General features: G+C 45.6%; 1 pseudogene; it reads left to right on the top strand.

Annotated features, from left to right (window-relative positions):
• Positions 1 to 2,557: 2,557 nt before the first annotated feature.
• On the top strand, positions 2,558 to 15,464 carry LOC132346972 (DET1- and DDB1-associated protein 1-like; annotated as a pseudogene).
• Positions 15,465 to 17,491: the final 2,027 nt, after the last annotated feature.

The raw sequence follows: 17,491 nt of genomic DNA, 5'->3' as shown, positions 1-17,491 counted from the left end.
TTATCAAGCAAATTACCACTGCAGGCAAATGAAGCCTCACTCCACTGGGGAATTCTGGAAAACAATGTGGAACACTGCCACAGAGTCATTCCACTTGAGGGGCAGAGAGCTGGAGTCTTTACCCACCAGCTCCTCATAGTCTTGGTTGAAGATTGTGCTCAGAAGGCAGTTCAGCCTGAAAGGTAGAATGGGGCTCTGGCAACCAGAGAGTCAACAGGCAAGGAGATGCAGGTTCCAAGAGCTGGCAGTTCGGGCTTCATGCACTGGAACGGTGAGTCTGTGGGGATGTGGGCAGAGCCCCTGTAGTGTCTGCCGCAGGGTTCAAGTCCATCTAATAGCAGAGCAGAACTCTGCTATCTTTAGGCACTCTCATGTCATGTGTGTGCGTGTGCATGCATGCATCTGCTTCAGGAACTTGGTTGAAGTGGGTGACTATTGTCTGGTGCATCCGTTGGGCATTCTTGGGGCCCCAACCACTGTGCCCCCTCAACAGCACTCCAACCTATGATTTCTGACCACTGGCCAAGTCAGCCCACAACTTCCACTCAAAAGGTCTGCTGGGAAAGATCAAATGAACCAAATGCATGTGTGGCAGAGACTTTAGCACAGGATAATTCATTCAGGCCCTTCATGTAACAGCACTGAGACACCAAGGGCTCTGAGTTTAAATCCCCGGCTCTGCTCAACTCCCTGTTTTGCCCTATCCAAGTCAATGTACCTCTTTGAGGCTCAGTTTCCTCTTCTGAAAAATGGGAAAGTAGTGCCTGCTGCTGCCTGCTGCCAAGTCGCCTCAGTCGTATCCGACTCTGTGCGACCCCATAGATGGCAGCCCACCAGGCTTCCCCATCCCTGGGATTCTCCAGGCAAGAACAATGGAGTAGGTTGCCATTTCCTTCTCCAATGCATGAAAGTGAAAAGTGAAAGTGAAGTCGCTCAGTCGTGTCCAACTCCTAGCAACCCCATGGACTTCAGCCTACCAGGCCCCTCCGTCCATGGGATTTTCCAGGCAAGAGTACTGGAGTGGGGTGCCATTCCACCGGTTTGTTGTGAGAAGCAATGAGGACATCAATAGTAAAACATTTCTAAAACTCTGAAGCACCAGTTAGTTGTGAGTCACTGTTATTAAGGCACATTTTCCTAGTCAACAACTCTAAAGTTGCCTCAGAAAAGGAGGGAACTTCGCCCTGATGTCCCACCCACCCTGATGTCCTATTCATGGATGTCCCACCCATGAATCCCTCTCCAGTTTTCCAGAAGGGCAGTGCCAGAACCCATCTGTGAGACTTTACACTCTTTGGACTTTCATGGGGAGAGGGGATGGTGCTGGGAGGAAGGAGAAAGGTTGGAGAACCCTTGGGAGGGAACTAGAGATCATGGAGCCCTGCTGTGGGAACCAGCCCATTATCAGCTCCCTCCACCAGCCTTCATGGTGGGCATTATTATCAAGGCACTTTTTACAAATGAGGAAACTGAGGCTTAGAGAAAATTCCCTGAACCTCAGACACACAGCCAGAACTTTGCAGAGCTGGGATTCCTCATGAGTACTTGGAATTCATGCTCCTTCTGCAACAGCACACTACACTTGAGTTTAAATTACATCGTGCAGATTGTCTTACAACACAAAGAGCTTGTAATGAGTGCGCTATCTGGGCCACATTCCCTGAGAACTCTCAAGGATTCCTTACCTGTCTGTGCCGTGTGCACACCTGTATATTACTGTGCACTGGTTACAGAAGGACAGAACACAGAAAAATTAAGTGTGAATGAACCCCACTCAAAAAAGAAACAAGAAATCTAAATAAACCACCATGTGCAGTTCTCTAAGAAGAAATTAAAAGATATTCTAATAACAGCTAAAAAGTACCTAGTACCAGATGTGTGCCTGACTGTGTTAAATGTTGTACATATATTACCTCTGTTAATCCTGACCAACCCCATGAGGTAGGTTCTAGTCTTATTGCTATTTTACAAATGAAGAAACTGAGGCACAAAGAGACCAAGTAACTTATCTGTAGTTAGCACATGGTGTAAGCAGGATTTTCAACTAGTTGATTTGACTCCAAAGCCTACACTCATAACCACCAGACCTCACTGTGGCTGTGCTTTGTGGCTCAGTCATGTCCAGCTCTTTGTGACCCCATGGACTACAGCCTGCTAGGCTCCTCTGTCCATGGGGATTCTCCAGGCAAGAGTACTGCAGTGGGTTGCCATGCTCTCCTCCAGGGGATCTTCCCAACCCAAGGATCAAACCCAGGTCTCCCGCATTGCAGGCAAATCCTTTACTGTGTGAGCCACCAGGGAAGCCCACTAGACCTCACTGTATCTCTCTAATATTACATGTAAATTTCACCTTATACAAAAAAGAAAGCTCTGTTAGTGTTTTATTGGAACTGTATTTAGTTACTAAATTAACTTGGATAGAATTGAGAGTTTCTTGATAAAAAGTCTTTCAATATTTAGAAATTATATATATATATATATATATATATATATATATATATATATATATATATATATATAAATATAAAGTCTTCCCTGGCGCCTCAGTGATAAAGAACTCACTTACCAATGCAGGAGGCACAGGCTTGATCCCTGGATCAGGAAGATCCCCTGGAGAAGGAAATGGCAACCCACTCCAGTATCCTTGCCTGGGAAATCCCATGGACAGAGGAGCCTGGTGGGCTACAGTCCATGGGGTGTCAAAGAGTCAGATTCTACTTAGTGACTAAACAACAATGACATATAAATATAAAGGAATACTATTAAAGTTGTGGATGAATATCTTGTGTCAACAAAACTAACTAAACTCTCTTATTCTAACAGTTTTTCTGTAGATTCTCTTGAATTTTCTGCATGAATGGTCCCATTATCTGTACAAAGAGGATGGGAGGGAAACTGAATCTGCTTTTCTGTTCCAATCACCTTATTACTTGTTTGTTTTTTCTTATTGCATTGTCCACGTCCTCTAGAATCAATGCTATATAGAAATGTTGATATCAGGAATGCTTGTCTTTTTCCTTACTTTAATAGGTACACAGTTCACATTTCACCATTAAGCTATTAAGTAAGATACTGTAAACTTTTGTTAATGCTGCTGCTGCTGCTAAGTTGCTTCAGTTATGTCCGACTCTGTGAGACCCCATAGACGGCAGCCCACCAGGCTCCCCCATCCCTGGGATTCTCCAGGCAAGAACACTGGAGTGGGTTGCCATTTCCTTCTCCAGTGCATGAAAGTGAAAAATGAAGGTGAAGTCCCTCAGTCATGTCTGACTCTTAGCGACCCCATGGACTGCAGCCTAACAAGCTCTTCCATCCATGGGATTTTCCAGGCAAGAGTACTGGAGTGGGGTGCCATTTCCTTCTCCGAAAACTTTTGTTAATACTCTTTATCAATTAAAAAGTTTCTTTTTAGTTCCTCTTCCGCTAAGAGATTTTTCTGGTGATCATGGATTAATTCTAATTTATAACACTTTTTAAGCATTTATTAAAATAATCATCTGGATTTTATCTTCTAACTTACTAACATTGTAAATTATATTATGTTAATATGTATTTTCATGGTGAACCATCCTTGAATTCCTGGGATAACTGTTGGAAATTCTATTAAGTCATAATTCATTTTTCAGCTCACTGCTAAAGCCATTTGCATCATTTCATTTAGAATTTTTGCATCTATGTTAGTAGTTGAAACTGTTCTTAAAATTTTTTTCTGTTATTGCCAAGCTTTGCATGTCAAGGCTATATTCATTTTGCCTAATGAGTTGAGGGAGACTTTTGGTAACTGATTCAACTGCTTAAATTATAATTGTATCATTATGTCATATTTTTCTCCAGTAAATGTTGGTAAATTATATTTCTAGAAAGTTGCTCATTTTCTCTAACTTTTCAAATGTATTAGTATAAAGGTGTTTTAGTCTTATGGTTTTAAGAACTCTTCTGTATCTATTATCCATTCTTTCTCTCTCCTTTTCTTTATCAAGGTTTGTCTTTGTCATTAGACTATATTTTTTTCTGTATTATATATGTTCTATTTTCTATATTCTCCTCTAATCCACAAATTTTCTATAGCAACTGGATTAAAAATTAATAATTTTAAAGAAAGGCAATTATAAATTATCTGGCAATTATAAAGTATTTGGCAAATATTAGTAAAGCTAATATGTGAAAAATGTTTTTGATCACATATCAGAGACTAGAGATTGAACTATGATAAGGACTTAATTTGTGCTCTCAAGGAGCTCACAGCTGAACTGAGAAGGCAGACAAACAAATGGTCAATTAAATAGTGTAGGAAACACAATAGAGGTGAGAAAAAGAGTGGGAATGGGAACACAAAAAAGGGCTTCCTGAAGGAGGTGATGATGAACTGGGCACGGGAGGATATTTAGGAGTTAGGCAAGTACAGAAATTGGGTATCTCTTGGTTCTACCCGTGGGCCCATCTTCAGTTGACTCAGCTTAAGAATATCTGCTAATATTTCCCTCTTCTAAGGATAAGACTCCACTTTGGGCCCAGACACCCCTCTGGTCTATATTCTCCATCACCTGTAGTAGCCTTAGTGATATACAGGCTTGGGCAAACGAGAATAAATATAGAGTTTATTGGTACTTCTCATGTTGAAGAAGATATTTGACAAAGCCCCTTAGAGTGACAGCCACTCCCCAATTGCTGATGGTTTGTAAATAGGCCCAGCCTTAGAAGAAATATCAGAACAAGTACATTAAAATAAAAGATGTACAACTCTCTGATCACTCTCTTCCAGTTCTTTTCCTTGGGGGTCTCAAGAAACTACTTGGGAGAAGCCTAAATTTCCTGGTCCAAAGATGTTCAGAAAAGTAGGGCTTAGAGTCGCTGAAATTGGACAGAGAGAAATCTGGCTATGGCAGTGAGAAATAAGAAGAGTTTCTCGGTCCTGGAATACTGACAGCAACCACTCAGCTATGGACTCTGAAGAACCCCACTGAGCACTTACTATGTACTAAGTGTCTGACGTGTATTATTCACCTAATTCTCTCAACCACCTGTGAAGTTGTCATTGTCAGCCTTCCCAGCTTACAGGTCAAGAAAGTGAAGCTCAGAAAGGTTAGGTGACTTGCCCTAAAGAACTCTGGACCTGAGATTCACATCCAAGCAACTTAGTTCCAGAACCCTCATGCACCATCTCATATGGGGTCGTGTCTCCAATGCCTGGGACAGAGCAGACCTTAGGAGACTAAAGAATGGAATCAGTGAAAAGCACAAATTACCATGAAGGCTAGTAAGCAATGTGAAAAATTATTTTCCTACAGTGGTAAGTGAAAAACAAATAACAAAATGGTGGTGGTGGTGGTGTGTGTGTCTGTGTGTGCGTGCATGCACACACGTGTGTGTTAACGATAGACTAGGAAAGAGCATGAGGGAACTTTCTGGAGTGATCCTGATGTTCTGTATCTCGGGTTACACAGGCATATGCAGTTGTCAAAACTCAGAGAATGTACATTTAAGATTTGTACAGAGCTTCCCTGATGGCTCAGTGGTAAAGAAACCGTCTGCCAATGCAGGAGCCACTGGCTTGATCCCTGATCCGGGAAGATCCCACCTGCTGCAGAGCGACCAAGCCCGTGTGCTACGCCTATTGAGCCTGCAGTCTAGAGCCTAGGAGCTGCAACTGCTGACGCCTGAGTGCCGTAGAGCCTATGCTCGGCAGCAAGAGAAGCCACTGCAACGAGAATCCCTCGCACTGCAACTAGAGAGTAGCCCCGCTCTTTGCAACTAACGAAAAGCCCATGCAGCAACGAAGACCCAGCAGAGCCAAAAATAAAAATGAATAAAATAAAAAAAAACTACCTTTGTTAAACAACCAGTATGCACCAGTTGGAGAAGGCAATGGCACCCCATTCCAGTACTCTTGCCTGGAAAACCCCATGGATGGAGGAGCCTGTTAGGCTGCAGTCCATGGGGTCGCTAAGAGTCGGATACCACTGAGCGACTTCACTTTCACTTTTCACTTTCATGCGTTGGAGAAGGAAATGGCAACCCACTCCAGTGTTCTTGCCTGGAGAATCCCAGGGACGGGGGAGCCTGGTGGGCTGCCGTCTATGGGGTCGCACAGAGTCGGAAACGACTGAAGTGACTTAGCATGCACCAGTTATTGGATTAGATGCTAACTAAACAAAGCAAAAAAAATGTAACAGACTCTCAATAGAAGTTTGTTAAAAAAAAAAAAAAGATTTGCATGTTTCATTGCACGTAAATTTCAAATCAAGAGAAAAAAAGGTAAACAAATATCAGACTTTTATTAATTACACACATACTGATATATTCTAGGGGAGTTAAACCATGCCAGCATTTGAAATGTGTCCAAAAAATAAAGATTGATGGATGAGTGGAGAAATGGCTAGATGGATAAATATGTAATAAAGCCAGAAAATGTAAAATGTCAATAGCCAAATTCAGGTGGTGGGCATACGGGTGTTGGCTGTAATATTCCTCCAGTATTGTTTACTAAACTGTTATGAAAAAGCGGTGAAGGAAAAGATCTTGGTATATTGTGGTGGCAATTGTTTAAAGAGCTTTTTTGTTTGCCTGCCGCTTTGCCTGCATCCTGGTATTTACGATGCTTTCCCCTTTAAAAGAATGGAGAGAGAGCCCTGCCTCCCACTCTTCCTTCCTTCCCTCCCTTCCTCCCTCATTTCATCCAGGAAATAGCGACTAAGTGCCAATGCTGGGTTGGCAGCAAATCCCTTCTCAGGTTCCCCTCCTCTATGCTGCTGCTCCCCTTCCCCAAGCAGCACTGGCTACTCCCTCTGATGAGCAACTGTCTTCGGTTCCAACTAAAGTCCATTTGGAGTTACAAGGAGAGCATGGTACTTGGGAACCCTGCCATACCATCCACCTTGGAGTGAAAGAATCTGCCTTATCTTTGCATCCCCCACCCCAGGTCTTCATCTGGCATGCAGGGGATCATACAGGACTGTCTAAGGAATGCAGAGAGAGAGAGAAAAAGTGTCCTGAATCCAGCAGGTAGAATTGTAGATGATTTTGCTTTCAAACTTTCTTTACTGGTGTCCGATTGCCTTTTGGATAAGGAGAACACACAGCTCGCTCAGGGGCCCCAGTGATGCTGTCGACAAGCCTTTTTACCCATCAAGGGAGGACGAACCCGCTTGCTTTGCGACTTGCAGTGATGTTCGTTTCCTTGGCTATTTGTTTATCATTGGCTTATTTATTTTTCTTTTGTTTGCCATATGGTTCCTTTAAAATATCCAGAGAAGGAAGCCACTATACATAAAGAAATTTGAATTTTTGAATGCCCGCTTCCCATCTGAAATGTCACTTGCACGTTAAGTCTCTGTCCCTGAGTTGCTGTGGCAACCTCAGCAGCACTCTTTGCCCGGGGTGACAAAGGGGCCCTTTGTTAGCCGGGAGGCCAGGTCTGGGTGCAGGGACATCCTATTCAGCCCATCGTAACAAAGGAGCGCACGTCCCCCTCTCTGAGCAGGGCAGCCGCCGGCCCGATTATGCCTGCACTGTTGACAACCTTCCATGGGGAGACCGGGAAAAGAAATCCCCTTTTATTGGCATCTTTGAGCCAAAGTTGTTTTTTTCCCCCTTTTTCTCTCTGTGCTGCTCGCTGTATAAAAACCCCTGCAAAGGGCCCCACTCATGCTCTTGCAAAGAAAAAATACCAATTGTGAGGCCTCCCTGGAAGAGGGATGTGGTTCCCAATCTTAATTGAATCTCCTAAACTTGGTTATTAAATGGCAACTCCAGCAGCAGTGGGTGAGCAAATGGGTTCTTCAAATTTTAGCAAGCGGCCTGGCTCTGGCCCAGAAAAGAGTGTTGGCCACCCTTGGATCTGCAATGATCTCTGTTCCCAAGAGCAAGGGGCTTGTGCTAAGGACAGGGGACCACCCCTCACATATTCTGACCAGATCTGGGGCTCAAGTGTGCCACTCAGCCTTGGAAAGCTGAAACCCCGGGGAGGAAGTAGGGCTGGGCAGTACCTAGGGAGATGACTGAAATGGTCGTGTGAGAGCAAGGCTAGGAACCCAGCATCCTGACTTCCAGGCCTAGGCTCTTCAAGGTCACTGGTGGGTAGAGAACAGCCCCAGACCCAGGCTACACCCATGGCCCTCCGTCTGCTGCCAGAGCCTTCTGCCTGCAGGTTAGGCTCAGTTGAGGCTCTTACAGCATTTTTCATGCTCTCTATCACTGCTCCCATCAGCATCACCTTTCACATTCCTCTTTCTGATCCAGCGATGTATGTATTAATAGAAGCTAGGACTGCGGTCTCCAACAGAGCCAGAACTGTCTTATTCACCGTGTACCAGCACAGTGCCTGGCATGCAAGGTGTACTCTGAAAGTATTTGTTCAACCAGTGGATCAAGAATGAGCGAATCTCTCAGTACGGATTCATTTCAGTGTACCAAACCCTCCTTGAGGTCAAAGTCATCTTCCTCATTTAGTTCCGTTCCTGCTGTCCTCTGTTGGCAGGTCCAGGGCTGGAGCAGGCTATCCGGGTGACAGACGTGGTCCCTGCCCAACAAGGGCTGCGTTCAGACAGTTGTGTGTGCAGACACTGCAGTGGAGGACAGCGAGAGCCCAATGCGGGAGTGACCCTGGCTGCAGGAAGCAAGAAGGGAGGATGCAAGGAGTACAGAAAGACTTCCAGGCCGAGGACACTCCCAAACAAAGGAATGACCAGAGCTGGCTGAGCAAAGAACAATGCTTTGTTCAGATAAAACAGCAAAAGCAAAAAGGCAGAGTGGTGAAGTATTAGTAGTCCATGATATGTAATAGCCCTGTGAAGCTGGCAATAGGTAGAGAGTACAGAGCGTGGCAGGGAGGCCTGGATAATGCTGGAGAGACAAAGCCAGAGGGAGGACCCTATGAGCCAGGCTTAGGAACTCAAAGCCAGGGCAACCATGAACAGTTGTACATGTTGTGTACTGGGTAAAGGAGGCAAGTAGAGTTGAAATCCAGCCTGCATTCTGTTGGCTAAGCCCGGTGGCCACCTCCAAATCCCTCTACTTAAAAAGGCAGTAAAGTAAGTTTGAAAAAACATAAATTACTCAGATGCCCATTCCCAGGGGTGGGCAACAGTTTCCTCAGTCCAAGCTCCAGGCAGCGTTTGTTGAGGGGAGGTGGTGAAAAGTCCAAAGGAAGGCCAGGCAAGAATCAGGATAAATTAGCAGTTTCCCCAGGATCATTAGGGCCTGCTTGGGTTGCCAGGAACATGCACACTCCAGTCCACCCAAATTTTCTAGCCTTCCACACACAGGGTGAAGGTATTTGCAAAGGAGCAGTGAAAACTCTCAATCTCCAAGTCAATCCTCGTTAAGAGAAGAGAAGGCAGGAGGGGACGGAGTATGCAAAGGGGTGGAGGTTCTGGTTTTTGAGGTCTCCATGGGATTGGGCTAGAGGAACTATGAGAAGGCTGAGGATGGTACAGTGAGGCCCGCCAGGTTTTAATTTAATACGGGGGAGTGGGAGAGACCGTCTCTAGGGTGTGTCCTCAGCAGTGAGGGTAGGCTGGCCTTCAGAGAGAAGGTGAAGTCCAGGACCAGAAGATTAGGCTGTGAACTGGCTCCTGAGATGGGAGGGTGAAGCCTCAGGCCAGTAACTAGACCATGAGCTCCTCCAGGAAGGACGGGGTGGAATCTGCTTTGTGTTCCAGGCGCCCAGCCCCGTTTCTCATACATGGAAAATGAGCTATAAATATTTGTTCAATTAATGGCTGAATTGATAAAATCAATGACCCCAATATTCTGAATGTTACCTGTGAATGCCTGAGAGGTTTGGAAGGGAAGGTGTGCCAGAGGAAACAAGTACACAGAGACAGTGTCTCTTTTAGGGTGATGTTAGCTGCTGTAACAAATAACACCCCAATATCAGTGGTTTAACCTCACTGTTACTCTTTGATTGACAGCTTTCCTCCATGTGGTGATTCAGGGATCCATGCTTCCTCTCTCTCAGGCTCTATCATACCCCAAGGGCCTTGGAGCCCTTTGCATTGAGCAGGCAGATAAAGGCCAGGAGAAGGGAGAAGTTCCAGCTACTTCATACAAACCCCAATCAGGAAGTGACCCATCACTTCCGCTCCCGTTCTCTGGATGAGAACTGGTCCACAGCTCACCCTGGATGCAAGGAAGGCTGGGAAATGTAGTCGACACCTGGAAAGACGCCTTTTCAGAACAATGGAAGGGGTGCCCCTGATGTTTGGTTCATGGACACAGGAGGTGACAGGGATGTGAAGAAGGTGGGTACAGAGGTGCGGTCATGGCCAAGGACAAGAGCAGCCACCAAGTGAGCCTTAGATTGAGCTCTCAGCCTTGCTTGAGATTCTAACTGGACCATGCAGGTGAGTTTTGTGGGGGTGGGAATGGACTCACGCTGGATCCTCATGGAGTCTTGGGAAATAGAACTCACCAGCTCATGACCCCTTTTAGACAGATGAGGAAACAGGGCCTCAGAGAAGACCTTGGCCAAAGTCAGAAGCCAGAACTAGAACCCGGGGCATCTGTTTCCCAGTCTTGTGCTGACCCACCTAGTCCCCGACCTCTAAATCAATCCCCCAGAGCACGACTGAGATTTTTGTGTCATTTCAGAAAAACAGCCCAGTGCATCACTCTCTTCTGCCTGAGCTTGGAGAGAGCAGCCTGTGGCCATCAAGACTGAGTATTTGCTTTTACTGACAGCTGGGAGGAGGAGCCTTTATTGTCAGCCTCTGTGGGCAGGGCTTGGCCAGGCTCTCCCTGCTGGGTCAGGAATTCTTCCATTATTGCTCAGCAACTCGGTTACAAAATATAGGATCTTTGAACTTGTTTTTAAACACTATCAACTGAGCTCTGTGTTCGTTAATATCCCTTTGTCCTGAAACTGGACCTGGACACAAACATCTTTTCCATCAAAAATTCAAAGGGACCCTTACAAAGTGACAGAGGATTAGATAGCAGTATTTATGATAAAATCCCCCACCCTCTTTTTTTTTTTTTTTTTTTGGCCTAGCACCAAAAATCAAATGCCAAAAAGGCAACCCATCTCAGCTGCTTTGAAACTGGCTGTGTCAGTTCAAAGATTGTTTCACTGTGGACACTGTGTGACCCTGTGTTTGCGCCTCCATGAAATTAATAAGCAATGGAGATTCATGAGCCCTTTATCTCAGTGTCTCCCCCAGTCCTGGCACACAGCAGGTTTAGGAAACAGGATGGAAACCCAAACCCTGTTTTTTCTCTGACCCCCTCCCACTCCCCTAGAAGGCAGCGACTTATAGTTGCTGAGAAATCTGTTATTCGTGGTTTTTCATTTTAAACCTGTGTTCTCACATTGCCTTAAAATGTGTCAACAAAGGCATGGGGAGTATTACCTGCACCCAGCACCGTGTGGATCAGAGCAAATGATCAACAAGTCATCTTTGAATGAATAAAGCAATTAGGTAATTAATGTCCCAAGACGGGCTTTCAAAATACATTACATCATTTCCTGAAAACAAGGACGTGAGTGTACCTCCCCTTTAGCAAAGGGAACTCACTGCAAACTGGAGGATTGGGGTGTGCAAAAATGACATTTCTGGGGCCTATGACACTCCCCTCTGACCTCAAATCCTACCCACCTATGGCTCTCATCCCCAGATCTTCTTCTCTTCCAATCCCCTTCCTGATGTTGCTCACAACCTCCACATCTCCCCCCATCTACCCTCAGGCTGCACACCCCTTACCCCCTACCCACCAGTTCTAGCCGCTCACCCTCCAGGGTGGATGCCCAGGATGGCCTCAATTTCCCTGGGATCAGCCTCAGGGAAAGAGGACTTGGATGACTCCTCCTGGTCCCCATGGCCACCCCTTTTGTGGGGAGGGAACAGGAGGATCCAGGGGGGCCTCTGGGTGGAAGAGTGGGGTTCTTTCAGCTCCTGGTACTTAGCAACCTCCCCATGGCCCAGCCTGCCCACCTGGAAGATGAGGTGGAAACCTACTGGAGGAAGGGCCAATGCAGTCTAAGGCAGTCAACCTAAGCATTTATTTAACCCTCAACTTTAACCTCAAAATTAATCTTAATGCTATTAACCCCTTCTCTCATAGATGTTTTAAAGTTTTTCTTCCACATTAGTGTTTGTCTTTTAGCTTCAAGCCTTCTTTTGCTCTATAGAAATGTCCTCTAAAAAACAATAGCAAACTAAAAGAGAAATCTGTTTTCTTGCAATTAAATCTGTCAATCTTTTCCTTTAGTTTTTCTAAAAGATCATGAAAATGTTCTCTTGAATTTTTTTATGCTGTATGGATTTAAGGATTGCTTTTTCCCCCCTCTTTTCATCCTTGATTTATCTCTGAAGTTTATTTTGGAGTAAGACCTGACGATAGTTTTTAACTTAAATTTGTATCCCAAGGGTGAGCCATTTTAGATAGAATTTAATAAATAATTCATCATTTCTTCCCCAAATGTGAAATACTCACTTCATTATTTGACAATAGCCATGGACCTTTGAGTCTATATTTTCATTCTGGGCCCTCTTCAGTTCATCACCCCATCTCTTTAACTGGCAACATGTTTTATGAATGGGCGAGTCCCACTCTTGCTTCCTTTTCAGGAAAGGCTATTCTATTCTTTCAAACCTAATGGTCAAGATTCATAATAACTGTTAAAGTCCCATCAATTTGAGGGAGATGTTTTTATCGGGATTACCTTGAATTAAAGACTAATCTAAGAGGATTTCCCTGGTGGTCCTGTGGTTAAGCCTCTGAGCTTCCGCTGCAGGGGGTACGATCTAACCCCTGACGGCGGACTAAGATCCTGCATGCCATGTGATGTGGCCAAATTTTTTTTTTTTAATTTTTTAAAATAAAGACTAATCTAAGAAGAATGTAAATCCTTTCTATACCAACACTTCCTATTCAGGATAGGAAGCCCTATCATGTACTTATTATTTTATTGATTAAAGTTCTATTTTATATCCTTGAGTGGAGATTCATTATTTTCTCTTTCTCGTTCTTTCGTTATTCTCTCCATATTAAACCATTTTCTGATCTTGTTTCCAGGAACCCACCTTGATGCACTGTTCTGCTTTGACTCCCAGAACATCACATGCCCCTTCTTTTCCTCCTACCTCCCAAATGGCTCCTTCATAGAATCTTTTGCTCACTCCTTCTGGGCTCCCAGACTTCTCAAATGGGCCCTGCAGCTCAGACTTAGAATTCTCAAGGATTCTCCTAAATAAATGAGTACTTAAGTGATAGATATCTTTGTGCTGGGATTTCCCTGGGATCCAGTGGTTAAGAATCTGTCTTCCAATTCAGGAACACAGGGTTTGATCCCTGGTCAGGGAACTAAGATCCCACTTGCCGCGAGGCAGTGAAGCCTGGGCACTGCAACTACTGACATTACATGTCTTAAAAAAATAAAATAAAATCTTTTTACAAACGGGCTTCCCATGGTTTGAGTATTTTTCTCTTTATGATTCCTCTCCAGTGGGAAACACTGAGCAAAAGAGCCACGTAGGGTAGATTTCCTTATCATGTCAGTACTGACCATGGTTGCCTTACAGGGTTATCTTGGCTCAGAGCAGAGAGCTTTGTCTTTGAGTTAAGCTTCCACGTTCATCTATGAGAATAGTAATCTCGATTTGAAATGCCATTGCAGGAGCTACATTTAGAAGGAAATTATGGTAGATTGCAAAAGTGGCCCCTCCTCTACATGCAGAAGAATGATTTCTAAACTCATCAGTCCTGGGTTCAAAAATCTATTCATACTCTGTTTATAGTGTGGCCTTGGGGAAAGTAACACCTTCTGAACCTCTGTTTCCTGGATAGTAAAATGAAGGCAGTAATATGTAGTTGTTGTGGGCAATTCATTCATTTATTCAACAAACATGTACAGAGTGCCTGTCACGCACTTGGTGTTGTTTTTAACACTGGGAACCCAGCATGTTTGATAAAACAGACAAACACTCATACCTTCTTGGGACTTACATTCTAGGAAAGAACAGACAATAAGAAAATAAACAAAATTATCAGAGCTAGTATAAATGCTAAAAAGAAAAGCAAAAAAATAGGAAATGGGATGGAGTGAGGGGCTTGCGTTTGAGGCAGAAAGGACTCTTGTTAAGGTGACATTTGACTGGAGCAAGTCAAGGGTGAAAGAAGCAAGATCGTTTAGGTGCTAGAGTGATTATTGAGGAGAGAGGTAATGGTGGCTTAGGATGGGCAGCCATGAAGATGGTAAAGATACCGTACCCTGAGTGTGTGTGTGTGTGTGTGTGTGCGCGCGCATGTATTCAGTCATTCAGTCATGTCCGACTCCTTGCAATCCCGTGGACTGTAGCCTGCCAGGCTCCTCTGTCCATGACATTTTTCAGGCAAGAATATAGGAGTGGGTTACCATTTCCTCCTCCAGGGGATCTTCCTGACCCAGGGATCAAACCTGCATCTCCTGTGTCTCCTGCATTGCAGGTGGATTCTATACCGCTGAGCCTTGGGGAGGTGGAGTAGAAGGAGAAGATGTAGTAAGGGCTAGAAGGTTCAGCCTGTGACAGTATAAGAATTGAGTCACTGTTGAGACTGAGAGTGGAACAGGCATGGGGAGATCAGGAGCTGTTGGAACAAATTCACTGGAGAAGTCTGTTCACTTCTAGGTGCAGAGAGCAGGCAGGTAGGTGGATGCATGAGTCTGGAGCTCACGGCAGTAGCCCAGGCTAGCAGTACAAATCCAAGCTTAAATAAGAGAATCAGATAAAGTGTTTGGACCCCTGTGAATCTTAGAAAGAAGACAGACAGGTCCATGCCAGGCTGACTCCCTGCTAACTTGAACGTATCAACGTGCACAATTTAAGCTGATACCTCTGTAAAATCACGCACTTTTTACACATCACAGTCCTTTCGAGTCTCTCATGAATGGGTGTGAGCAGTGTCATCAGGAGGACCTTCAGAGCTCTCCCCAAACACTTATTCCCAAGTTAATCATGCCCTTGCCAGGATTCTAGCTCAACTGGTCAGGTCTTCATTCTATAAAAGCTCCCCACGTGGTTTTTGTGGACACCCAAGTACCATCCATTGGTCAGAACCTTGGGTGCTAAACTCATAATGCCAAGAATATTGTAAAAGTAGGGGGTGAGTTACTGGGGGCAAGAAGGCAGCTGTGGTGGCCGCAGCTGAGGAAACAAGATGGTAGATTTTCTGAAAGCACTGCCTGTCTACAACAAAAGCAATTTTAGTAGATTTCATGCCGACTCTGGGTGCAAAGCCTCGAACAGACGTCCCTCGGTCTCCCTGCCCACTCGGGAGTACCCGTCTGAACAGATCATCGTGACAGAAAAAACATTCTTTTGCGCTTCCTACATCAGCAATGGGACAGAAAGAATGCCGCCAGGAAGAGAGACCTGGAGCTAGTGGCCCTGGGGGGCGAGAGCTCGGCACCCCGCGCTCCCTCAAGGTCGCACGGAGGACAGCCCGACGTGTACGAGGACACTTAAGGCTCACGCTCCCCGACAGGCGCCTCCTGTCTTGTCTGCTCCTCGCTCACCTGCCTTGTGGTAGCGCCCTCCCACCCCCACCCCCACCCCCACCCCCATCCGACCCCCACCTCCACCCCCACCCTCACCCCCACCCCCACCCCCTCCAGCGGCCCACCGTGCCCCTTCCACACCGCCTCCAACTTCATAGAAGCCAATGTATTTATTTTCCTTGAGTTTTTATTTACGCTGGTAAAATGTACCAAGTGATGGTTACAGGGGACGTCAGATCCAGTAGTGTGATGTTGGTAGATGCTTAAAAATATATATATATATTGTTACTCACCTCCCCACCCCCACCCCCGTCCAGTTCTCCTTCCTCCTCTTGCCCCCCAGTTCTCCTCTGGAAAACTGGAGCGTGTCTGTGAGTGTCTAGAGCCGGAACACTGCTGCGGCTGGCCGGCAAAGGTGGGGGGCCCTTCTCCCAGCCCCCTCCTACCAGTCCAGGCCTTAAAGACTTGGCCCTGTCTCAAGTTCCACTGGGACCTATTCTGTGCCGAGACCTTGCTCTAAGACTGAGTAAGGGGGAGAAGTCAGCCCTTCAGGATCTTTCTCTTAAGTCATTTTATCATAGACTAGTGCGTGCTCCATGTCCACCCCAATAAAAGGATCTTTCCTTAAAAAAAAAAGAGAGAGAGAGAGAAGAGGGGGAAAGAAATATCCAAGTAATAAAGGTGGGTATGCTTATCCTTGCTTCCCAGGTGGCACGTGTGGTAAAGAACCTGTCTGCCAGTGCAAGGAAACATAAGAGATGCAGGTTCTATCCCTGGGTCAGGAAGATCCTCTGGAGGAGGGCATGGCAACCCACTCTAGTAGTCTTGCCTGGAGAATCCCGTGGACAGAGGAGCCTGGTGGGCTACAATCCACAGGGTCCCAAAGAGTCAGACATGACAGAAGTGACTTAGCATGCACACAAGCATGCTTATCCTCATTTTATAGGTAAGGAATTAGCAGCTCAGAGATGAAACAAGCTTCCTAGAGTCACATAGCTGGTGGCTGATAGCCAGGATTTGACACAGGTTTCCAGGTCGGATTCAGTGGTGTTCTTGTCACCACACTACTCTGCTGCTTGGTCACTCGTCATTCCACCGAGAAGGAGAAAGCCTGTTTTGGGAGTCTGAATGACCGAAACGTGTCAGGGGTAAGTTTTCCTGCCCTCTTAGCCAACTCTTCAGCCTGAAAGAGGTAAGGATTGAGCCGATATGTCCCCAATCCTAATATAATCAGAGTCACCGGGAGGATTCCTATGCCTCCATCCCCAAAGTTAATGCTTCGTTAGATCAGAGTGAGAAACACAGTCTTAGATGCAAAGTGCTGGCTGCTCCAAACACTCAGTCATTTCTTGGAATCTTTCTTCCACTTCCCTCAGGTGCTCAGCAGCAGATCATGAACCCCTCCCAGCTTGGCTCTGGTCCCTGGGTCCTGGCAGGAGAGGGTTAAAGCCCTGAGAACTCGGGGCTCTTCTCTCATGAGAATGGAATGTGGAGGGGAGCAGCTGAGCGGGATGCGGGCTGTCCAGGGCTGAGCATGGCCATTGTTGCAGAACAATTGACCCCCAGGAACAGAACAGCAGACGCTAATTATGGGACACTCGTGTTGTCATGTAATTATGAGGCCTCTGGAACCATTAGCATAAGAAACTAAGCTCACTGGCTCGTTTTGGTCATAACTTTTCCCAAAATGCTCTGCTCAGAAATCTGAAGAAGTAAGACTGTTAACTCAGAGTTGCATAAAAGACTCAGTCCAGAGAGTCTCGGGTTTTGGTCATGCTAAAATCTCCCAGTTGCTTGATACATATGTGGAGTCTCAGGACGCACTTCCAGAAACTTGGGTTTGGTGGAACTGAGTGGAAATGAAATTAGCCATTGAAATTCACAGAAGTCCAAATTTAGCCCTCCTTGGGAGTTGGCAGAAGTCCTGGCAACCATACTGGAGTTTTCTAAGTACCTTCACTCCCTTAGCAAGGACTCTGATGCTCAACTGTTGTTGCCTGAGCCTTGTGAGTTAAT

This window comes from Bos taurus, chromosome 13 (genome assembly GCF_002263795.3).
Source record: "Bos taurus isolate L1 Dominette 01449 registration number 42190680 breed Hereford chromosome 13, ARS-UCD2.0, whole genome shotgun sequence".
NCBI classification, from domain to species: domain Eukaryota; kingdom Metazoa; phylum Chordata; class Mammalia; order Artiodactyla; family Bovidae; genus Bos; species Bos taurus.
Note: the sequence above shows the minus strand (reverse complement) of the source record. Positions and strands in the feature narration are given on the sequence as shown.